At 45.3% G+C, this 26,266-nt stretch overlaps 1 protein-coding gene across 4 annotated transcripts in view; it reads left to right on the forward strand.

The window, feature by feature from the left end:
- RASIP1 (Ras interacting protein 1) overlaps nt 1-26,266 on the forward strand; it is a 764,894-nt gene that overhangs the window by 219,493 nt on the left and 519,135 nt on the right. The window lies entirely within an intron of this gene.

Below are 26,266 nucleotides of genomic sequence, written 5' to 3' on the forward strand. Positions count from 1 at the left end.
AATCCTGTGATTTGAATAAAAGCTGTGGCCATTTTGACAACCAAAATAATGTGTTTTGTGTATTTATTTTAGTACCAAGGTTTACAGTAGTTATGGTGGTTTTAAGAAGGAGTGGGGTCCATCCCATATCTAAAAGTGAAGAAACCACCAGAGACTAGATGGAGGTGGACATGACTTGGGGATGGGTGGACTGAGAACTCCTGCAGCATTTGTTTGTATTGCGGTGTAGATTTTAAACAAGAGTGTTGTTGCTTTAAGAGGAAGGAGTTTAGATGTTTGTGCCTGGTGTATTACTGTGAGGAGGGTGGGGCTTATATAGGGGAGGCAACTCTGGCTCTCCCTCTTTCTCTCACAGGATGGACAGGAGGAAACATTACCCGCCCTCCTGCCCTGTTTATAATCTCTGTCCTTAAACTTTTTAATTATTGCTTGTATAATGATAAATGCTTTATTGTATTTTTGAATTTGTCATTGTATATCTTGTTCCAGGTTCAATTGTATATTGGCTATAAAGAGTTATTATTTGCAGTAACCTTCTAAGCCCAAGGGAAGGGCAATCCTTCACCCATGGTTCCCTGGAGGTTTCCTCCACAGGGGATTTTTCCTCTCCTGAGCGCTGTAGGATGACTCTTTGTGAGTCGGGGGTTTGCCAAGTTTATTCCCATTAATGCTTTTGCAGGGACTCCTAGTTTTGAAGTTTACAAAAATGATTTAATTATTTTAAAAAAAAAAGCGTCAAATGAGACTTGGAATTTATAACCTGTCACAGCTTTGCGGTTTAGGAGTCAGGTGGAAGTTGCAGACAAGTTAAGGTGGACTCATTTTAACTAATAGAGGATGTAAAACCTCATGGTGGTGAGCAGGCTCGGCTTTGGTGGCCAGCCTCAAGGACGTTGTAATGGTAACATCAATCAGGGGCAGGCACAGTGGTTAAGCACAGGAGTGAGGATAATAGGGTCATTGGTGCCCTGAAAGTTTACTGGCTCTGCTTGAATGGCAAGCCAGTGCCCCTTTATGGCTGTCTGTCCTGGTGCTGTATGTCAGACAGCTGGGGATATCGCAGTACTTGTGAATCCCAATGTACTAGCACTCCACCTGACTCCTACTGTGATTATTTAATCCTGTGATTTGAATAAAAGCTATTACCATTTTTGACAACCAAAATAATCTGTTTTGTGTATTTATTTTAGTACCTAGGTTTACAGTAGTTATGGTGGTTTTAAGAAGGAGTGGGGTCCTTCCCATATCCAAAAGTCATATCCAAACAAAGTGTATTAAGTTAGTATTCTACACCCTTTATTTTCAGTAATTTGAAAATTCTGTCTTTTGTATTGTTACAAAAAAGGCTGGTGTATAATTTCCATGGGTGATGGCTCTATAAGGTTATCTAAAACCTTTCGCTCTATCTTCTCTCTACCTCTTTTTACTTCTTGTGAATCAGAAGTTAAAATACCTGAACCTTTTAATGTCACCTATATTTTTAGAGTTTTTCTTCTGATTAACACATGGTGAGTAGTGTTGAGCGATACCGTCCGATACTTGAAAGTATCGGTATCGGATAGTATCGGCCGATACCCGAAAAATATCGGATATCGCCGATACCGATATCCGATACCAATACAAGTCAATGGGACATCAAGTATCGGAATGTATCCTCATGGATCCCAGGGTCTGAAGGAGAGGAAACTCTCCTTCAGGCCCTGGGATCCATATTAAAGTGTAAAATAAAGAATTAAAATAAAAAATATTGTTATATTCACCTCTCCGGCGGCCCCTGGACATCAGCGGGAGGATCCGGCGTCCGGCACGGCTTCTTTCTTCAAAATGCGCGCCTTTAGGACCTGTGGAATGACGTCCCGGCTTCTGATTGGTCGCGTGCCGCCCATGTGACCGCCACGCGACCAATCAGAAGCCGCGACGTCATTCCTCAGGTCCTAAAAGGCGCTCATTCTAGGACTTTAGCTGAGGAATGACGTCGCGGCTTCTGATTGGTCGCGTGGCGGTCACATGGGCGGCACGTGACCAATCAGAAGCCGGGACGTCATACCACAGGTCCTAAAGGCGCGCATTTTGAAGAAAGAAGCCGTGCCGGACGCCGGTTCCTCGCGCAGATGTCCAGGGGCCGCCGGAGAGGTGAATATAACAATATTTTTTATTTTAATTCTTTATTTTACACTTCCGATACCGATACCCGATATCACAAAAATATCGGATCTCGGTATCGGAATTCCGATACCGCAAGTATCGGCCGATACCCGATACTTGCGGTATCGGAATGCTCAACACTAATGGTGAGGCACAGGAGTGGACACAGACAGAAGAGGGCCCATGTAAAAGAATATTATATAGGACCTTGATATCCAATAGCTCATCATTAGAGATGAGCGCTGTTAAAGTCGAACTGTTCACCAATTTCAAATTCGAGCTGTTTTGGCCGGTGTTCGAGTCGTTCGACGAACCCGAACAATGTGCTTAAAATTCGGCTGTTCGAGTTTCTGTTCGATAACTGTTCATTCACCAAAAGTCTCGCTTGATTTGCACATTAAAACTGTTTATCATTGTTAATAGACTGTTTAGTGGGTGGGGGGGGGGGGCGGGGGATAGATCTGTGCTTAAGTAACGACGATCTCCAATTTATTTTCTTTCCCGCATTTACAGTGGGGCGGTGCAGTCTCTCAGCCTATCAGCAATGCGCACACACACACAGCAATGTGCATGTGATGTACACAAGCAAGGGCATGTGTCATTGGCTGTGTATGTCACATGTCCTTGCCCTATAAGAACCAGCCATTTGCCCCGTCGCCACCATTTCCTCACTGCTGCAGCTTAGTGTTAGACAGCACCGCTGCTGCTGTGGGCGCTATTCAGACTAAGAGTGTTTTTTTGGAGCGAATTGTCAGAGAGATAGGTTTAGGGAGTCGGGAGGAGTCGGGACTAGGGTTGAGCGAAACTGATCGGACAAATTCAAACGTCGCCGACTTTCAGCAGAGTGTGGGCAGCGTGATGACATAGGTCTCGGTCCCCACCATCTTAGAGAAGGGCATTACAGTGATTGGCTTGCTTTCTGCGGCATCACAGGGGCTATAAAGGGGCATGCACGCCGACCGCCATCTTATTTCTGCCGATCTTAGCATAGGGAGAGGTTGCTGCAGCTGCATCAGAAGGGATATAGTTAGGGAGGGAAGATTAACCCCGAAACTGCTTGTGCTGTAGCGATTTCCACTGTTCAACACCACCTTTTCTTTGCAGGGACAGTGGAGTTTATATTTTTGTGCATCAGAGCAGTAGCTTATTAGGCTGCCCTATAAGGCTCCCTGATAGCTGCATTGCTGTTTGGAAGCCGCTGTGCAAACCAACTGCTTTTTTAAAAGCAAAAATCCTGTTGCTTCTTTCTGCACAGTTCTCTTGTTTCTTTGTCCACACTTTTGTGTGCAGCAGTCCTTTTCATTGCTGCCATACTTGTCCTGAGATCATTGTAAGGAGATTGAAATTGTACTACAGCCCTTGTACTTTTTGATATATCTTCCAGCCACGTTCTGCCACTTACATTCGGTAGTGTAATACACTGGGCCTGAGTTTTGTTGCAGTCTCCCCCCCAAAAAAAGGGAGATTTAAATTGGCACTAAGTGGATCTACGTCAGTTCTGTTAGTTTGTCGTATATCAGCCAGCCACGCTCTGCCACTTACATTGTGTAGTGTAATACACTGGGCCTGAGTTTTGTTGCAGTCTCCCCCCCCCAAAAAGGGAGATTTAAATTGGCACTAAGTGGATCTACGTCACAGTTCTGTGTTATGATCCGGTGACCTTGGAGCAGCATGAGAACTTTCACTGGAGTAGGTGGTCACTATGCTGACCGCAATCCTGAACTTAACACCGCAACTAGAAGTAGCCGTGGAGTGTACCTAACAATCCTAGACACCTCGTCACAGCCGGAGGACTAAATACCCCTAAAGATAGAAATAGGAATACTATCTTGCCTCAGAGCAGATCCCCAAAGGATAGACAGCCCCCCACAAATATTGGCGGTGAGTCGGAGAGGAAAAAACATACACAGGCAGAAAAACAGGATTTAGCACAGGAGGCCACTTCTAGCTAAATAGGACAGGATAGGACAGAGTTCTGTGCGGTCAGTATTAAAACCCTTCAAAAATATCCACAGCAGAATATACAAAAACTTACTACATCTAACTAAAGATGTAGGAGCGTATATCTGCAACTCCAGCGAATCCTACAATCAGAGCAGGAATACAAACAAAACAAGCATACAGCAGTGTGCCACAGAGACAAAAAAGCAAACACTTATCTTTGCTGAATTTGGTAGCTAAGCAGGAGAAGCCAGAAAGTGATCCAACACTTCACAATGAACATTGACAACTGGCAAGGGCTAATGAATCCTGCACACCAAAATATCCCAGTCAGAATTGTAATCAGCAGATACACCTGGCCAGGACTGCGACTCAGAGAAAACTGCATTCCCACCTACAACCACTGGAGGGAACCCAAGAGCAGAATTCACAACAGTTCTGTTAGTTTGTCATACATCTTCCAGCCACGTTCTGCCACTTACATTGTGTAGTGTAATACACTGGGCCTGAGTTTTGGTGCAGTCTCCCCACAAAAAAAGGGAGATTTAAATTGGCACTAAGTTGATCTACGTCACAGTTCTGTTAGTTTGTCGTACATCTTCCAGTCACGTTCTGCCACTTACATTGTGTAGTGTAATACACTGGGCCTGAGTTTTAGTGCAGTCTCCCCCCCAAAAAAGGGAGATTTAAATTGGCACTAAGTGGATCTACGTCACAGTTCTGTTAGTTTGTCGTATATATTCCAGCCACGTTCTGCCACTTACATTGTTTAGTGTAATACACTGGGCCTGAGTTTTGGTGCAGTCTCCCCCCCAAAAAAGGGAGATTTAAATTGGCACTAAGTGGATCTACATCACAGTTTTGTCGTGCATCTTCCTGCCACGTTCTGCCACTTACATTGTGTAGTGTAATACACTACGCCTGAGTTTTGTTGCAGTCTCCGCCCCCCCAATAAAGGGAGATTTAAATTCTCCACAAGTTTATATACACCTTCTAAAATAGACACAGCCAGCTCATCAGCTTTGATAAAGATCCTTAGGCATCGAAACGCGTCGCTGTTTGTGTCCCGGTGTGCGGCCGGAGAGCATGTATCCACTGTTTTTACATTGGCACAATAAAGTTTCAAGCCTGGATTTTTAAGAAAATGGAGCTGGAACGACTCTTTTTTTCTTTCCTATATACACCTTCTACCTTGTTTCACAGTGCCATATAACGGTTGTTATTTTGGTTAGATTTTTCAAAAAATGAGGAAGTCTGGTGGAAGAGGCCATGGGCGGTCGTTGTCAGCTGGTACTGATGGTGGTGGTGGTGGTGGAGCATCTGGTGGTAGTGGGAAAAGCAAAATAGCACAAAAAGCTTGAGGTGTTGAGCCAGAGTCATCGTCTGGCTACACAAGGTCTCGAAGGCTCCCTTATCTGGGAGTAGGAAAACAGGTTTTAAAGCCAGAGCAGCAGGAAAAAGTTTTGGCTTTCCTTGCTGACTCAGCCTCTAGCTCTTTCGCCTCCTCTTCAAAAGGTTCGAAATCTAAAAGCAGCGAGTCGTCAGTGGATGCTCCCAGTCAGGAACAAGTCGCTTACTTGTGTCCTTCACCCAAACCAAAAGTTTACTCCATGGAGCTCTTTACACATACCGTGCCTGGGTTAGAGAGGGAAATTGTTAAAAGCCCATTACAAGATGAATCGGACATGGAGTGCACAGATGCACAGCCACAGGTAGATTATTATGCTGTTCCATTGACTCAGGTCACTACATTGCCCTCGCAGTGTACTGAGCCAGAATCTGACCCTGATGAGACTATGGTGCCCCGTCACGAACGCTATAGCACCTTACACGGTGACACAGATGAAGGTGCACAAGACATTGAAGAGGAGGTGATAGATGACCCAGTTGTTTACCCAGATTGGCAGCCATTGGGGGAAGAGGGTGCCGCTGCCAGTAGCTCAGAAGCAGAGGAGGATGATCCGCAGCAGCCATCTACATCGCAACAGCTTTCCTCTGGCAGGCCCGTATCAGGCCAAAAATGTTTGTCAAAACCAAAAACAGTTTTAGGACAGCGTGGCCATCCGTTGAAAGTAGCACAGCGTGAAATGCCTGAAAAGGTAATCCATAGTAGGAAGAGTGCAGTGTGGGAATTTTTTAACCAAAATCCGAATGATCAGTGCAAAGTTATCTGTAAGAAGTGCTCAAAGACCTTTAGCAGAGGGAAGAATCTCCTAAATTTAAATACAACGTGCATGCGTAGACATTTAACCAGTATGCACTTGCAAGCCTGGACTAACTACCAAACGTCCTGTACAGTTGGTGCACATGCTCAGAATGAAGGTAGTCAGCAACGCTACATTGCTTCCCTCACTGTAAGCCCACCGGATAGGACACCACCAGCAGCAAATGTGGAGGTATCGTCGCAAGGCCAAAGCAGTCAGGGAATCACAAGGTTCTTGGTAGGAAACACTGTAGGTAAGCCAACATCAAGAATACCATCACCAACCCTCTCTCAATCTGCAATGTCCACCACCACCCCCGCTAGTTCCACCATGTGCAGCTCTCCAGTCCAGCTCACCCTACAAGAGACTCTCGTTAGGAAAAGAAAGTACTCATCCTGTCATCCGTGGGCACAGGTTTGAACGCCCACATTGCTAGACTAATCTCGTTAGAGATGATGCCCTACCAATTGGTTGAAAGTGAAGCTTTCAAAGCCCTGATGGCCTACGCAGTACCACGCTATGACCTGACCTAACTAGTCGACACTTCGTTGCGAGAAAAGCCATCCCAGCCTTCCACCAGCATGTCAAAGACCGCATTGTCCATGCACTGAGGCAATCAGTCAGTAGAAAGGTGCACCTCACAACAGATGCATGGACCAGTAGGCATGGCCAGGGATGTTACGTGTCCATCACGGCGCACTGGGTTAATGTGGTGGATGCAGGGTCCACAGGGGACAGCCATAGTGGCACAGTTCTGTCTAGCCCACGGTCTAGGAAACAGTTTGCTATAGGCGTTTGCCACCCCTCCTCCTCCAGAAGTGAAAGCTCATCCACAGAGCGCAGTCGCCCGACCACTCCATCCGCAGCTGCCAGTGTTGCACACGAGGTGTCCCATTATGGAACAGCTAGTGGTAAGCGTCAGCAGGCTGTGCTACAAATGAAGTGTTTGGGTGACAACAGACACACCGCGGAAGTACTGGCTGAGTACTTGCGGCAAGAAACTCAGTCATGGCTGGGCAGTGTACATCTTGAGGCAGGCAAGGTAGTCAGTGATAACGGAAGGAATTTTATGGCTGCCATAGCCCTTTCAGAATTGAAACACATTCCTTGCCTGGCTCACACCTTGAACCTGGTGGTGCAGTGCTTCCTGAAAATTTATCCGGAGTTACCAGCCCTGCTCCTGAAGGTGCGAAGACTTTTCTCGCACATCCGCCGGTCGCCCGTACACTCCAGCCGTATGCAGAACCATCAGCGATCGCTGAATCTTCCCCAGCACCGCCTAATAATCGACGTTGCAACAAGGTGGAACTCCACACTGCACATGCTTCAGAGGCTGTGCGAACAGAGGCGTGCTATAATTTATTTGTGGGAGGATACACATACACGGGCAGGCAGTTGGATGGCAGACATGGAGTTGTCTGGTGTGCAGTGGTCAAAGCTCCAAGACCTCTGTCAAGTCCTTCAGTGTTTTGAGGAATGCACACGGCTGGTAAGTGCAGATGACGCCATCATAAGCATGAGCATCCCACTAAAGCGTCTGCTGATGCAAAGTTTGACGCACATCAAAGAGCAGGCATCTGCAGCCGAGGAGGAGGGAAGCCTTGATGACAGTCAGCCATTGTCTGGTCAGTGAACTCTCCTGGATGAGGTGGCTGACGAAGAGGAGGAGGAGGATGATGGGGATGAATGTTTATGGGAGGAGGTTGCTTCTCAGGGGGCAATAGAAACTGGTGGCGTTGCAAGGTCAGGTACAGGGTTTCTGCGGGCCACAAGTGATGTTGATTTGCAAGAAAGTGCTCCTCAACCCAGCACAAGCAGTGAACTGACACCTGGAACATTGGCCCACATGGCAGAGTATGCCTTGCGTATCCTAAAAAGAGACCCTCGCATTATCAAAATGATGACCGATGACAATTCCTGGTTGGCCTGCCTCCTGGATCCACGATACAAAGGAAAATTACAAAATTGGCTACCAAACAAGCAACTCATGTAGACCGTTTGGTTCAGGCATTCCCAGCACACAGCAGCGGTAATGGTTCTCACACGAGCTGTAGGGGGCAACATGGCAAAGGTGTTAGAGGTGCACAAATCCGAAGTGGCGTTGGACAGAGGGGTTTTATGACCAGGTTGTGGAGTGATTTTGCAATGACCGCAGACACGACAGGTACTGCAGCATCAATTCAAAGTGACAGGAGACAGCATTACCAACTATTTTTCCTCCCTTATTGATGTTCTCCCTCACAGGTCATTTCCCTTTGATTACTGGGCATCTAAAATAGACACCTGGCCTGAATTGGCAGAATATGCATTACAGGAGCTCGCTTGCCCAGCTGATTCAATACTGACCGAAAAAAGGACACATCTGGCTACCCAAAATGTTGATGATCTAACCTTCATTAAAATGAACCAATCATGGATTTCAAATTATTTTGCCCCACCTTCCCTTGCTGACACGTAGCTTGCCTTAAAAAATGTCTTGCTTTTGGCCTCCTCTTACTGACTGCTCCAATTCCTCCATTTGCAGCTGCTGAATGTCCACCATAGGCCATTTTTATACCTCCCTAAATGGGCTGACTCCCCCCACAGGGCCGTGGTCACCACTTGGCGCAAGCACCCGTGCGAGTGCCGTTTGCCTGGACAGGTGGGTGTGCCCACTCTTGGGCAACAGAACTGGCACAGTGTCACTCATAGTACAATGAAGTCTCTCTGATGGTGGTGGTGCACAACCAACGTCAGACACACCGTTGTAATATGAGGGACCCTGTGCCAGTACAGCCGCCCACGAGAGAATGTTCCCCACAGCTCGAACAGTGCTTTACCACTTGCAAAACTTACCTCTCCCTGCTCCACCACTGTGTAGTCTATGCTGTTAAATCCTTCAATGGCACTGCCAATACAAATTTGTTGAAATTATAGATGATAGTAAAACTATACAGGGGCCCTGGCCTCCATTTAGACCAGTTAATATTTTGCGCCAACTACCACTGTCTACTACACAGCAGAGGAGCCCACCCCTGTACCTAGCTATGCCACCAGTTTATTTATGAACATTTTTTGTCTGACATTTAGCCCACTTTATTATTTTGGCCTACTAAATGTATCAGCCACTTATTACAGTTGTCCTCCACTGAACAAATCAATGCCGCCTGTGTACTCCTCTTACCAATTTTGAACTGCATTTAGCCTACTTACTTACTTGGGCCTAGTAACTGTGTGAACCTCTCATAACAGTTGTCCTTCGCTGAACAAAGCTATGCCGCCTGAGTTCTCCTCTTACCTATTTTGAACTGCATTTAGCCTACTTTTTTATTTTAGGCCTACTAAGTCTGTGTGAGCCTCTCATAACAGTTGTCTTCCTCCGCTGAACAAAGCTATGCCGCCTGTGTTCTCCTCTTACCTATTTTGAACTGCATTTAGCCTACTTTTTTATTTTAGGCCTACTAAGTCTGTGTGAGCCTCTCATAACAGTTGTCCTCCTCCGCTGAACAAAGCTATGCCGCCTGTGTACTCCTGTTACCAATTTTGAACTGCATTTAGCCTACTTACTTACTCGGGCCTAGTAACTGTGTGAGCCTCTCATAACAGTTGTCCTCCTCCGCTGAACAAAGCTATGCTGCCTGTGTACTCCTCTTACCAATTTTGAACTGCATTTAGCCTACTTACTTACTTGGGCCTAGTAACTGTGTGAGCCTCTCATAACAGTTGTCCTCCTCTGCTGAACAAAGCTATGCCGCCTGTGTACTCCTCTTACCTCTTTTGAACTGCATTTAGCCTACTTCCTTATTTTAGGCCTACTAAGTCTGTGTGAGCCTCTCATAACAGTTGTCCTCCTCCGCTGAACAAAGCTATGCCACCTGTGTTCTCTTACCTATTTTGAACTGCATTTAGCCTATTTTTTTAATTTTAGGCCTACTAAGTCTGTGTGAGCCTCTCATAACAGTTGTCCTCCTCCGCTGAACAAAGCTATGCCGCCTGTGTTCTCCTCTTACCTATTTTGAACTGCATTTAGCCTACTTTTTTATTTTAGGCCTACTAAGTCTGTGTGAGCCTCTCATAACAGTTGTCCTCCTCCGCTGAACAAAGCTATGCCGCCTGTGTACTCCTGTTACCAATTTTGAACTGCATTTAGCCTACTTACTTACTCGGGCCTAGTAACTGTGTGAGCCTCTCATAACAGTTGTCCTCCTCCGCTGAACAAAGCTATGCCGCCTGTGTACTCCTCTTACCTATTTTGAACTGCATTTAGCCTACTTTTCTATTTTAGGCCTACTAAGTCTGTGTGAGCCTCTCATAACAGTTGTCCTCCGCTGAACAAAGCTATGCCGCCTGTTTAGTCCTGTTATCAATTTTGAACTGCTTTTAGCCTACTTTTTTATTTTGGGCCTATATCTGTGTTTCCTCCTCATCCTGCCCATTGGCCAGCCACTGCTAGATGAGTCTGCTGGTACATTGACCCAGACCACTACATTCCCCTTGTACTCTACACAGCCAGAATCTGACCCTGCTGAAAGTCAGGTTCCCCTTCCCGCATACTATACCACCTTACACTGGGACAAAGAGGAAGGTACAGATGAAAGTGCATGTTCCTTCATCAGGTGGGGGGGGGCATACTCGCTGGCACTGGCACAGGGCCCCCCATAGTATGCAAAAGTGTCTCTAGCAGTGGGAGGCGCTGCCCGCCATCAAACACACCGCTGTACTATGAGGGGCCTTGTGCCAGTGCCAACTAGTGCCCCCCCCTGCTTGCTTCCGCGTTTCCTGGGCCCACGAAAATCTTGAGCCAGCCCTACCCCCCCACAACTTTAGCCAAATTACCCCGTGTTTTCAATGCCTAACTATTATTTTAAAGTAAATTAAGATTGACAAGCTTCAGTAATACGAATTGATGTTTTTGGCATTAAATGGGCACTGTAGGTGTGTTCCTGTCCTCCACTCACTGCCGACTTTGATTCCCCATTGATTTGCATTGGGTTTTGTGTTTCGGTAGGCCCTCGACTTTTCGCAATAATCGGCCAATTTCACCCGACCCGACTTTTGACAAAGTCAGGTTTCGCAAAACCCGACTCGATCCTAAAAAAGTAAAAGTCGCTCAATTCTAGTCGGGACTAGTTGTAATATCAGCCCTTTTCAGGGTAGGTTACAGCAGTTCATTGCACTGTTTGCCAGGCAGGTCTGTGCCAGTGCTGTGCAAGTTATGTCACAGCATTTGGTGTAATCTAGCTCAGCCAATCCTTTGGGCTAGTAGCATTGTCTGATAGTCATCTGAGTAGCCCGCCTGTGAAGCTAGCTACACCGCCTGTGTATCTCAATTTTTACTGCATCTAATCCATACAATAGTTTAGGGCCTAGGAGCAGTGTCTGCAGGTTAGCAGAGTAGCCCTCCTGTGAAACAAACTATACCGTCTGTGTATCTCTATTTTCACTGCATCGAATCCAGTTAATAGTTTAGGGCCTAGGAGCAGTGTCTGCACGTCAGCAGAGTAGGCCGCTGTTATGGACCTGGTGGTTAGGAGCACCCGAAATGACCTGATGGTTAAACTAACAAGGACAAGCTCTGGGAAGTGGGAGCTCTGCTGACCGCAACCCCTAATCCTATCACACACACTACAAATAGCCGTGGAGCGTACCTAACACTACCTAGACGCCTCTTCACAGCCTAAGAGTTAACTAACCCTAGAGATTGAAAATAAAGCCTACCTTGCCTCAGAGAAATTCCCCAAAGAAAAAGGCAGCCCCCCACATATATTGACTGTGAGTTAAGATGAAAGTCACAAACACAGAAATGAAACAGGTTTCAGCAAAGGGAGGCCAGACTTACTAAACAGACTGAGGATAGGAAAGGTAACTTTGCGGTCAGCACAAAAAACTACAAAAGACCACGCAGAGTGTGCAAAAAGACCTCCGCACCGCCTCACGGTGCGGAGATGCCACTCTGCCTCCCAGAGCTTCCAGCTAGCAAGGCAAAATCATGAAAGCAAGCAGGACAAGAAAACAATGAACAAATAATTAACTAGCAGGGACTTAGCTTCTGCTGGAGTAGACAGGTAACCAGAAAGATCCAGGAGCGAACTGAGCCAGTACAAGAACATTGACAGCTGGCATGGAGTAACGATCTGAGTGGAGTTAAATAGAACAGCCAGCCAAAGAATAAACTAAGTCACCTGTGGAAGGAACCTCAGAAGCAGCAGCTCCACTCACAGCCACCAGAGGGAGTCCATGGACAGAACTCGCTGAAGTACCATTCATGACCACAGGGGGGAGTTCGATAACAGAATTCACAACAGTACCCCCCCTTGAGGTGGGGTCACCGAACCCTCACCAGAGCCCCCAGGCCGATCAGGACGAGCCAAATGAAAGGCACAAACTAGATCGGCAGCATGAACATCAGAGGCAAAAACCCAGGAATTATCATCCTGACCATAACCCTTCCACTTGACCAGGTACTGGAGTTTCCGTCTCGAAATACGAGAATCCAAAATCTTCTCCACCACATACTCCAACTCCCCCTCGACCAACACCGGGGCAGGAGGATCAACGGAGGGAACCATAGGCGCCACGTATCTCCGCAACAACGACCTATGGAACACATTATGGATGGCAAAAGAAGCTGGAAGGGCCAAACGAAATGACACAGGATTGAGAACTTCTGAAATCTTATACGGACCAATGAAACGAGGCTTAAACTTAGGAGAGGAAACCTTCATAGGAACATAACGAGACGACAACCAAACCAAATCCCCAACACGAAGTCGGGGACCAACACAGCGCCGGCGGTTAGCGAAACGTTGAGCCTTCTCCTGGGACAATGTCAAATTGTCCACCACATGAGTCCAACTCTGCTGCAACCTGTCCACCACAGTATCCACACCAGGACAGTCCGAAGGCTCAACCTGCCCTGAAGAGAAACGAGGATGGAAACCAGAATTACAGAAAAAAGGCGAAACCAAAGTAGCCGAGCTGGCCCGATTATTAAGGGCGAACTCAGCCAAAGGCAAGAAGGACACCCAATCATCCTGATAAGCAGAAACAAAGCATCTCAGATATGTTTCCAAAGTCTGATTAGTTCGTTCGGTTTGGCCATTAGTCTGAGGATGGAAAGCCGAATTAAAAGACAAATCAATGCCCATCTTAGCACAAAAGGACTGCCAAAACCTCGAAACAAACTGAGAACCTCTGTCCGAGACGATGTTCTCCGAAATGCCATGCAAATGAACCACATGCTGGAAAAACAATGGCACCAAATCAGAGGAGGAAGGCAATTTAGACAAGGGTACCAAATGGACCATCTTAGAGAAGCGATCACAAACCACCCAAATGACCGACATCCTTTGAGAGACAGGGAGATCTGAAATAAAATCCATGGAAATATGCGTCCAGGGCCTCTTCGGGACCGGCAAGGGCAAAAACAACCCACTGGCACGAGAACAGCAGGGCTTAGCCCGAGCACAAGTCCCACAGGACTGTACAAAAGAATGCACATCCCGTGACAAAGAAGGCCACCAAAAGGATCTAGCCACCAAATCTCTGGTACCAAAGATTCCAGGATGACCAGCCAACACCGAACAATAAAGCTCAGAGATAACTCTACTAGTCCATCTATCAGGGACAAACAGTTTCTCCGCTGGACAACGTTCAGGTCTATCAGCCTGAAACTTCTGCAGCACCCGCCGCAAATCAGGGGAGATGGCAGACAAAATTACCCCCTCTTTGAGAATACCCGCCGGCTCAGGATCACCCGGAGAGTCAGGCACAAAACTCCTTGACAGGGCATCAGCCTTCACATTCTTAGAGCCCGGAAGGTACGAAACCACAAAATCAAAACGGGAGAAAAACAGCGACCATCGAGCCTGTCTAGGATTCAACCATTTGGCAGACTCGAGATAAGTCAAATTCTTGTGATCCGTCAAGACCACAACGCGATGCTTGGCTCCTTCAAGCCAATGTCGCCACTCCTCGAATGCCCACTTCATGGCCAACAACTCTCGATTGCCAACATCATAATTGCGCTCAGCAGGCGAGAACTTTCTAGAAAAGAAGGCACATGGTTTCATCACCGAGCAATCAGAACTTCTTTGCGACAAAACAGCCCCTGCTGCAATCTCAGAAGCATCAACCTCGACCTGAAATGGGAGCGAAACATCTGGCTGGCACAACACAGGGGCAGAAGAAAAACGACGCTTCAACTCCTGAAAAGCCTCTACAGCCGCAGAGGGCCAATTGCCCACATCAGCACCTTTCTTGGTCAAATCAGTCAACGGTTTGGCAACACTAGAAAAATTAGCAATGAAGCGACGGTAAAAATTAGCAAAGCCCAGGAACTTCTGCAGGCTCTTCACAGATGTCGGCTGAGTCCAATCATAAATGGCCTGAAGTTTAACAGGGTCCATCTCGATGGTCGAAGGAGAAAAAATGAAACCCAAAAATGAAACCTTCTGAACTCCAAAGAGACATTTTGACCCCTTCACAAACAAGGAATTCGCACGAAGGACCTGGAACACCATTCTGACCTGCTTCACATGAGACTCCCAATCATCCGAAAAGACCAAAATATCATCCAAATATACAATCATGAATCTATCCAGGTACTTTCGGAAGATGTCATGCATAAAGGACTGAAACACAGATGGAGCATTAGAAAGCCCGAATGGCATAACCAGGTACTCAAAATGGCCCTCGGGCGTATTAAATGCTGTTTTCCATTCATTGCCCTGTTTAATACACACAAGATTATACGCCCCTCGAAGATCTATCTTGGTGAACCAACTAGCCCCCTTAATCCGAGCAAACAAATCAGACAGCAGCGGCAAAGGGTACTGAAATTTGACCGTGATCTTATTAAGAAGGCGGTAATCAATACAAGGTCTCAAAGAACCATCCTTCTTGGCCACAAAAAGAACCCTGCTCCCAACGGTGATGACGACGGGCGAATATGACCTTTCTCCAAGGATTCCTTTATATAACTCCGCATAGCGGCGTGCTCTGGCACAGATAAATTGAACAGTCGGCCCTTAGGAAACTTACCACCAGGAATCAAATTAATAGCACAATCGCAATCCCTATGAGGAGGTAGGGCACTGGATTTGGGCTCATCAAATACATCCCGGTAATCCGCCAAAAACTCAGGGACTTCAGAAGGAGTGGAAGGCGAAATTGACAGCAATGGAACATCACCATGTACCCCTTGACAACCCCAGCTGGACACAGACATAGATTTCCAATCCAATACTGGATTATGGACCTGCAGCCATGGCAACCTCAAAACGACCACATCATGCAGATTATGCAACACCAAAAAGCGAATATCCTCCTGATGTGCAGGAGCCATGCACATGGTCAATTGAGTCCAGTACTGAGGCTTATTCTTGGCCAAAGGCGTAGCATCAATTCCTCTCAATGGAATAGGACACTGCAAGGGCTCCAAGAAAAAACCACAGCGCCTGGCAAACTCCAAGTCCATCAAATTCAGGGCAGCGCCTGAATCCACAAATGCCATAACAGAATAGGACGACAAAGAGCAAATCAGAGTAACGGACAAAAGAAATTTAGACTGTACCGTACCAATAGTGGCAGACCTAGCGAACCGCTTAGTGCGCTTAGGACAATCGGAGATAGCATAAGTGGAATCACCACAATAAAAACACAGCCCATTCCGACGTCTGTGTTCTTGCCGTTCAGCTCTGGTCAAAGTCCTATCACATTGCATAGGCTCAGGCCTATGCTCAGAGAATACCGCCAAATGGTGCTCAGCTTTGCACTCACGCAAGCGCCGATCGATCTGAATGGCCAAGGACATAGACTCATTCAGACCAGCAGGCGTGGGAAATCCCACCATGATATCCTTAAGGGCTTCAGAAAGACCCTTTCTGAAAACTGCCGCCAGGGCACACTCATTCCACTGAGTAAGCACAGACCACTTTCTAAACTTCTGACAGTATACCTCCGCTTCATCCTGACCCTGACACAAAGTCAGCAAGATTTTCTCTGCCTGATCCACTGAATTTGGTTCATCATAAAGCAATCCAAGCGCCAGAAAAATGCATCTACATCACGCAATGCAGGATCTCCTGGCGCAAGGGAAAATGCCCAGTCTTGAGGGTCGCCATGCAACAAAGAAATAATGATTTTTACTTGTTGAACGGGGTCACCAGAGGAGCGGGGTTTCTAAGCAAGAAACAGTTTACAATTATTTTTGAAATTCAGGAACTTAGAACTATCCCCAGAAAACAAATCAGGAATCGGAATTCTAGGCTCTAACATCAGATTCTGAACCACAAAATCTTGAATGTTTTTTACCCTTGCAGTGAGATGATCCACACAAGAGGACAGACCTTGAATGTCCATAGCTACACCTGTGTCCTGAACCACCCAGAGGTTTAGGGGAAAAAAAAGACAAAACACACTGCAGAGAAAAAAAAAAGGTCTCAGAACTTCTCTTATCCCTCTATTGAGATGCATTAACACTTTGGGCCAGCTGTACGGTTATGGACCTGGTGGTTAGGAGCACCCAAAATGACCTGATGGTTAAACTAACAAGGACAAGCTCTGGGAAGTGGGAGCTCTGCTGACCGCAACCCCTAATCCTATCACACACACTAGAAATAGCCGTGGAGCGTATTTAACACTACCTAGACGCCTCTTCACAGCCTAAGAGCTAACTAGCCCTAGAGATAGAAAATAAAGCCTACCTTGCCTCAGAGAAATTCCCCAAAGAAAAAGGCAGCCCCCTGTTGTGAATTCTGTGGCTGAATTCACTCCTGTGGTCACAAGTGGTACTGCAGCTTCTGAGCTTCCTCCCTCAGGTGTTCTGGTGAGCTCGTTAACTGCTTCATTACTTAACTCCGCCTGATGCTGCTATCCTTGCTCCTTGTCAATGTTTCAGTGTTGGATCTGAGCTTCTCCTGATTGTTCCTGTGACCTGCTGCTCTGTATAGCTAAGTGCTTTTTGCTTTTTTGTTGCTTTTTTTCTGTCCAGCTTGTCTTTTGTTTTGCTGGAAGCTCTGAGACGCAAAGGGTGTACCGCCGTGCCGTTAGTTCGGCACGGTGGGTTTTTTTTTGCCCCCTTTGCGTGGTTTTGCTTTAGGGTTTTTTGTAGACTGCAAAGTTCGCTTTACTGTCCTCGCTCTGTCCTAGAATATCGGGCCCACTTTGCTGAATCTATTTCATCCCTACGTTTTGTCTTTTCATCTTACTCACAGTCATTATATGTGGGGGGCTGCCTTTTCCTTTGGGGAATTTCTCTAGGGCAAGTCAGGCCTATTTTTCTATCTTCAGGCTAGCTAGTTTCTTAGGCTGTGCCGAGTTGCCTAGGTAGTTGTTAGGCGCAATCCACAGCCGCTTTTAGTTGTGTTTAGGATAGGATCAGGTGTGCAGTCTACAGAGTTTCCACGTCTCAGAGCTCGTTCTTGTATTTTTGGGTATTTGTCAGATCACTGTGTGCGCTCTGATCGCTAAGCACACTGTGTTTCTGGATTGCCTTCATAACACCTGTCATTTGCAAACATAACAGTCCCCCACATATATTGACTGTGAGTTAAGATGAAAGTCACAAACACAGAAATGAAACAGGTTTCAGCAAAGGGAGGCCAGACTTACTAAACAGACTGAGGATAGGAAAGGTTTCTTTGCGGTCAGCACAAAAAACTACAAAAGACCACGCAGAGTGTGCAAAAAGACCTCCGCACCGACTCATGGTGCGGAGGTGCCACTCTGCCTCCCAGAGCTTCCAGCTAGCAAGGCAAAATCATGAAAGCAAGCAGGACAAGAAAACAATGAACAAATAATTAACTAGCAGGGACTTAGCTTCTGCTGGAGTAGACAGGTAACCAGAAAGATCCAGGAGCGAACTGAGCCAGTACAAGAACATTGACAGCTGGCATGGAGTAATGATCTGAGTGGAGTTAAATAGAACAGCCAGCCAAAGAATAAACTAAGTCACCTGTGGAAGGAACCTCAGAAGCAGCAGCTCCACTCACAGCCACCAGAGGGAGTCCATGGACAGAACTCGCCAAAGTACCATTCATGACCACAGGGGGGAGTTCGATATCAGAATTCACAACAGGCCGCCTGTGAAACAAACTATACCGCCTGTGTATCTCAATTTTCACTGCATCTAATCCAGTTAATAGTTTAGGGCCTTGGAGCAGTGTCTGCATGTCAGCAAAGTAGCCCACCTGTGAAACAAACTATACCGCCTGTGTATCTCTGTTTTCACTGCATCTAATCCAGTTATTAGTTTTGGGCCTAGGAGCAGTGTCTGCACGTCAGCAGAGTAGCACGCCTGTGAAACAAACTATACTGCTCGTGTATCTCAATTTTCACTGCATCTAATCCAGTTAATAGTTTTCTGGCCTAGGAGCAGTGTCTGCACGTCAGCAGAGTAGCACGCCTGTGAAACAAACTATACCGCCTGTGTATCTCTGTTTTCACTGCATCTAATCCAGTTATTAGTTTTGGGCCTAGGAGCAGTGTCTGCACGTCAGCAGAGTAGCCCACCTGTGAAACAAACTATACCGCCTGTGTATCTCTGTTTTCACTGCATCTAATCCAGTTATTAGTTTTGAGCCTAGGAGCAGTGTCTGCACGTCAGCAGAGTAGCACGCCTGTGAAACAAACTATACTGCCCGTGTATCTCAATTTTCACTGCATCTAATCCAGTTAATAGTTTTCTGGCCTAGGAGCAGTGTCTGCACGTCAGCAGAGTAGCCCGCCTGTGAAACTAACTACACCGCCTGTGTATCTCTATTTTCACTGCACCTAATCCAGTTAATAGTTTATGGCCTATGAGCAGTGTCTGCACGTCAGCAGAGTAGCCCACCTGTGAAACAAACTATACCGCCTGTGTATCTTTATTTTCACTGCATCTAATCCAGTTATTAGTTTTGGGCCTAGGAGCAGTGTCTGCAAGTCAGCAGAGTAGCCCACCTGTGAAACAAACTATACCGCCTGTGTATCTTTATTTTCACTGCATCTAATCCAGTTATTAGTTTTGGGCCTAGGAGCAGTGTCTGCAAGTCAGCAGAGTAGCCCACCTGTGAAACAAACTATACCGCCTGTGTATCTCTATTTTCACTGCATCTAATCCAGTTATTAGTTTTGGGCCTAGGAACAGTGTCCGCACGTCAGCAGAGTAGCCCGCCTGTGAAACAAACTATACCGCCTGTGTATCTCTATTTTCACTGCATCTAATCCAGTTATTAGTTTTGGGCCTAGGAGCAGTGTCTGCACGTCAGCAGAGTAGCCCGCCTGTGAAACAAACTATACTGCCCGTGTATCTCAATTTTCACTGCATCTAATCCAGTTAATAATAATCCAAAAAGTCCAAATCTATACCTATTAATGGTACTTCCCAAATAACTATAGACAACCACAAGATGGCAGTAAATAAACCGTCATCCCCAAGAAGCCAACCATTCATTAAAAGTTTAAATCAATTTTATTATACAAACAAAAACAAAGACAATACATATACATATTAAAAAGCTACATATATCTTCCGGGTAAATACCCCATGGGAACGCCAAGAGTGACACACTATGTTATCGTTAGACCAAAAAAGTACGTATCTAAAATTCACAAGCAAGCCTCCTCATGGAACATATAGAGTTAAATATAGGGTGCTGTATGCATCCACTTAATAGTAACTATGTCCATGTGAATACCGTCATCCTATTAACCACTAGATTCTATATATACCTCCACCTTATAAAGATCCCCTAATACCGATAGCCATAGGCTAATCAAAAGAATGCGAGAAAGGTAGATAGTAAGAATACTGATATTACCTCCAGCAGGTCCTAGATACTGTGCGTCCACCCTGGCTGATTCCCAGCGCCCCAACGCGCGTTTCGCCCTTGCTTCTTCCGGGGGCGTGCCTATACCCAGGTAAGGTGACGTATAAATAGTAGCTGGGGACCTATCCCTGATCGCTAGTGCTAAGGAGTTTTTTTCGCCGGTTCCAAGAATGACCTTACCGGCGCATGCGCAGATTCACCCCGCTCCGGATGTAATATCACTTGGTTACGCCCGCCCGGTGGACCGCAAGCTGAGACGCAAGCCAGTCTCACTGGTGGCGCCGTTACCAAGTGTGCGGCCAGGGGAATCCACGCATGCGCACTGTCATCAGGAAGAACGGCATCGCTAGAAAAGATGACCCCAATATAAATAGCCGGATACCATCACTATAAAGAACACAGAACTAAAGAAGGACCACAATAGGACAAAAAGGATCTATATGACCAATTAGAAGATATAATAATGCAATCAAAATGTATTACACATATCTGCACAGTGCTTGCTTAATAGATGTCATAATATATTATATTAAAAATGTCCATATAGTACATATCACATATGCTATACAAAAGTGCATATACTGCCTAAGGGAAATCTATACATGTATCATAAGAACATAACTATACGTATCACATCTGCTATACAAAAGTGCATATAATGCCTACGGGAAATCTATACATGTATAATAAGAACATAACTATAGTCTATATCGCACTTACAAGAACAAAAAGTGCATAGACCATATAGAGGAAAAAATACATGATGGCAGCACAAACAAGGTAAACGCAAAATAAAAATAAAATGCATCTCACATAATTATAAGAGAATGCATATATTACACACAGGGGTTAAATCCATAGAACGGCACAAATATAAATATACAGTGCCTCTCTAATATATCTATAAAAACGCCTATGCTATATAAGGAAAAGGAACAAAAACTGGGGACATAAATATAAAGTGCATATACACATGTGTGCCCTACAGTACATACAACAACAGCAGGAGACTGCATATCCAGCCTAACAAGGGCAAAGTGCAAAGTGCATCTCACATATATTTATAAGTGTGCATAAAATAAAGAATCTCTTTTATCCTTATAAAAGTGCATACTCCATTCTGTGAAAGAGCATAGCCCAATTACAAAGTGCATATCACATATATTTATAAGTGTGCATAGTCTATATAAAGAATGTGTCTCTTCTATCTTTATAAAAGTGCATACTCTATACTGTGAATGTGCATAACCCAATTGCCAGGGATAAAGTGCCTGATTAGATATAAAGTGCCTCTCGCATGCTTTTATAAAGATGCATAAGTCAATTAGAAAAAATGACATGCATAATAGAGTAAAAAGTGCATATCAGAAATTCTTATAAAGGTGCCAGATGTGCAGAGATTTCTGCACATAATAGGGACCTAAATATAACAGTACAAGGTGCCCAATATGTTTATTAATTATATAATGATAACCACAGTGGTGCCTTAATAAAAACCCAAGTGCGAGTACCAATAATAATTTTATTACATAAATATAACAGTACAAGGTGCCCAATATGTTTATTAATTATATAATGATAACCACAGTGGTGCCGTAATAAAAACCCAAGTGGAAGTACCAATAATAATTTTATTACATAATAAATTACCCCAATACAAAAAAAAATATATATATATATAATTTTTTTTTAAATAATGTAATATACATTGAAAAGACGACAACCCTAATTATATCCTGCAAAATATCTAATGCAAAATCAAGTAAAGTGAACACATAATAAATCTCTACTCCAAGGGGCCAAGTATCTAAGAGAAAGGCCTATCCCGATGACCATATATAAAATGCAATATCGACCCATAACAAACACCCTATACCTCCGTATCTCAAAAATCCCCTAATACCCCTTACCTCACAAAAACCCCTATACAGATATGCACCATAAGAAGAATACAGCATAACACATAAATAACACAAAACAACATATTGAAACAATAACAGCAACAGGAGCAGCGTCCATTCTTCTTTCTTGATGAACTTCCTTTAATAAGATATAACGTGGGCATCATTTCACATTTCGCATAGCACCGATCAAGATAGGCCCATACAGATATACTAAAACGAATAAAAACACATAATTAGCATACATAATCAAAAATACATGTTAAAATCACCCATACCCTAAATAATACCTCTCACAACAGTATAATATTCCTACCACCTACCAAGGGACTGAGAAACCAATTCAAAATAAGATAAGGCAAATAACCCACTCTATAGAAAGGCTGAGAAACCCAAACTCTCATTAAGCCCATTAGGACTTAGGGTTCCCAGGCGGTATATCCATTTACTCTCCGCTTGGGCTAATATTTTTGCCAGGTCCCCTCCACGGATGCCCAGCGTAACCTGATCTATAGCCTTCACAACAAGACCACTAGCATTACATCCAGTTAATAGTTTTGGGCTTAGGAGCAGTGTCTGCACGTCAGCAGAGTAGCCCGCCTGTGAAATAAACTATACCGCCTGTGTATCTCAATTTTCACTGCATCTAATCCAGTTAATAGTTTAGGGCCTAGGAGCAGTGTCTGCACGTCAGCAGAGTAGCCCGCCTGTGAAACTAACTACACCGCCTGTGTATCTCTATTTTCATTGTTTGGGCCTAGGAGCAGTGTCTGCATGTCAGCAGAGTAGCCCACCTGTGAAACAAACTACACCGCCTGTGTATCTCTATTTTCACTGCACCTAATCCAGTTAATAGTTTAGGGCCTAGGAGCAGTGTCTGCACGTCAGCAGAGTAGCCCGCCTGTGAAACAAACTATACCGCCTGTGTATCTCAATTTTCATTGCATCTAATCCAGATAATAGTTTTGGGCCTAGGAGCAGTGTCTGCACGTCAGCAGAGTAGCCCGCCTGTGAAATAAACTATACCGCCTGTGTATCTCAATTTTCACTGCATCTAATCCAGTTAATAGTTTAGGGCCTAGGAGCAGTGTCTGCACGTCAGCAGAGTAGCCCGCCTGTGAAATAAACTATACCGCCTGTGTATCTCAATTTTCACTGCATCTAATCCAGTTAATAGTTTAGGGCCTAGGAGCAGTGTCTGCACGTCAGCAGAGTAGCCTGCCTGTGAAACTAACTATACCGCCTGTGTATCTCTATTTTCACTGCATCTAATCCAGTTATTAATTTTTGGCCTAGGAGCAGTGTCTGCACGTCAGCAGAGTAGCCTGCCTGTGAAACAAACTATACCGACTGTGTATCTCTAATTTCACTGCATCTAATCCAGTTAATAGTTTTGGGCCTAGGAACAGTGTCCGCACGTCAGCAGAGTAGCCTGGCTGTGAAACAAACTATACCGCCTGTGTATCTCTATTTTCACTGCATCTAATCCAGTTATTAGTTTTTGGCCTAGGAGCAGTGTCTGCACGTCAGCAGAGTAGCCCGCCTGTGAAACAAACTATACCGCCCGTGTATCTCAATTTTCACTGCATCTAATCTAGTTAATAGTTTAGGGCCTAGGAGCAGTGTCTGCACGTCAGCAGAGTAGCCCGCCTGTGAAACAAACTATACCGCCTGTGTATCTCAATTTTCACTGCATCTAATCCAGTTAATAGTTTAGGGCCTAGGAGCAGTGTCTGCACGTCAGCAGAGTAGCCCGCCTGTGAAATAAACTATACCACCTGTGTATCTCAATTTTCACTGCATCTAATCCAGTTAATAGTTTAGGGCCTAGGAGCAGTGTCTGCACGTCAGCAGAGTAGCCCGCCTGTGAAATAAACTATACCGCCTGTGTATCTCAATTTTCACTGCATCTAATCCAGTTAATAGTTTAGGGCCTAGGAGCAGTGTCTGCACGTCAGCAGAGTAGCCTGCCTGTGAAACTAACTATACCGCCTGTGTATCTCTATTTTCACTGCATCTAATCCAGTTATTAATTTTGGGCCTAGGAGCAGTGTCTGCACGTCAGCAGAGTAGCCTGCCTGTGAAACAAACTATACCGCCTGTGTATCTCTATTTTCACTGCATCTAATGCAGTTAATAGTTTAGGGCCTAGGAGCAGTGTCTGCACTTCAGCAGAGTAGCCCGCCTGTGAAATAAACTATACCGCCTGTGTATCTCAATTTTCACTGCATCTAATCCAGTTAATAGTTTAGGGCCTAGGAGCAGTGTCTGCACGTCAGCAGAGTAGCCTGCCTGTGAAACTAACTATACCGCCTGTGTATCTCTATTTTCACTGCATCTAATCCAGTTATTAATTTTGGGCCTAGGAGCAGTGTCTGCACGTCAGCAGAGTAGTCTGCCTGTGAAACAAACCATACCGCCTGTGTATCTCTTTTTTCACTGCATCTAATCCAGTTATTAGTTTTGGGCGTAGGAGCAGTGTCTGCACGTCAGCAGAGTAGCCCACCTGTGAAACAAACTATACCGCCTGTGTATCTCTATTTTAACTGCATCTAATCCAGTTAATAGTTTTGGGCCTAGGAACAGTGTCCGCACGTCAGCAGAGTAGCCCGGCTGTGAAACAAACTATACCGCCTGTGTATCTCTATTTTCACTGCATCTAATCCAGTTATTAATTTTTGGCCTAGGAGCAGTGTCTGCACGTCAGCAGAGTGGCCCGCCTGTGAAACAAACTACACCGCCTGTGTATCTCAATTTTCATTGCATCTAATCCAGATAATAGTTTTGGGCCTAAGAGCAGTGTCTGCACGTCAGCAGAGTAGCCCGCCTGTGAAATAAACTATATCGCCTGTGTATCTCAATTTTCACTGCATCTAATCCAGTTAATAGTTTAGGGCCTAGGAGCAGTGTCTGCACGTCAGCAGAGTAGCCCGCCTGTGAAATAAACTATACCACCTGTGTATCTCAATTTTCACTGCATCTAATCCAGTTAATAGTTTAGGGCCTAGGAGCAGTGTCTGCACGTCAGCAGACTGGCCCGCCTGTGAAACAAACTACACCGCCTGTGTATCTCTATTTTCACTGCACCTAATCCAGTTAATAGTTTAGGGCCTAGGAGCAGTGTCTGCACGTCAGCAGAGTAGCCCGCCTGTGAAACAAACTATACCGCCTGTGTATCTCAATTTTCATTGCATCTAATCCAGATAATAGTTTTGGGCCTAGGAGCAGTGTCTGCACGTCAGCAGAGTAGCCCGCCTGTGAAATAAACTATACCGCCTGTGTATCTCAATTTTCACTGCATCTAATCCAGTTAATAGTTTAGAGCCTAGGAGCAGTGTCTGCACGTCAGCAGAGTAGCCCGCCTGTGAAACTAACTATACCGCCTGTGAATCTCTATTTTCACTGGATCTAATCCAGTTATTGGTTTTGGGCCTAGGAGCAGTGTCTGAACGTCAGCAGAGTAGCCTGCCTGTGAAACAAACTATACGGCCTGTGTATCTCAATTTTCACTGCATCTAATCTAGTTAATAGTTTGGGGCCTAGTACCACAGTTTGGCCACTCAGTTCTGCTCGGTTTTCATCCATCGGTTTTTGTGCCAACAACTACAGATACATAGTTGCCAATTAGTTAAGCACTAAAATGAGTGGCAAAAGGCTTGCTGATGGTGGAAAGGGGAATAGGTGTGTTGGAAAGGGAAAAAAGGTTGTGTCCGTGTTGGGATAGGTGGTAAAGCAACAGTAACATCTGCAGAAAAAAAGACCATCTTCCAGCCAAAGTAAGATGTCTACTTCTTTTCGTGGACAATCTGATATGATCCCTTTCTTACGACCATCGCTACAAGCATCACCAAAAATCACAGATGAGGCACAAAAACAGCAGGTGCTTGAACGGATATCAAGTGCTCGTTCAAGTGGGCTCTCCTCCATGTCAATTTCAACATCACAACTACTCCAGTCTTCAGAGTTGTCACCCCATTTGCACTTGCTTCCTCACAGCTCCCAAGTCTCCAGCTGCCCGTCTGAGCATGGGGTAACACACATTGTTGAGTCTGTAGAGCTTTTTAAGCATATTATAGCCTGGGAATCAGAGGTCTGCTCCAGTGCTGCTGTGAATCCAGACGAGGAAATGATCTGCACTGATGCCCAGAATCTTTGTGAGTCAGATCCAGGCCCAGATGAAGAAGGTTCTGAGCATTATGTAGACCCTCGTTCCCAAACTGTAACTCCTGTTGGTGGCAACAATGAGGAAGATGATGATGAGACTGAGATACCTGATTGGAACGAA

The sequence above is a fragment of the Ranitomeya imitator genome, chromosome 10 (assembly GCF_032444005.1).
Source record: "Ranitomeya imitator isolate aRanImi1 chromosome 10, aRanImi1.pri, whole genome shotgun sequence".
NCBI lineage: Eukaryota > Metazoa > Chordata > Amphibia > Anura > Dendrobatidae > Ranitomeya > Ranitomeya imitator.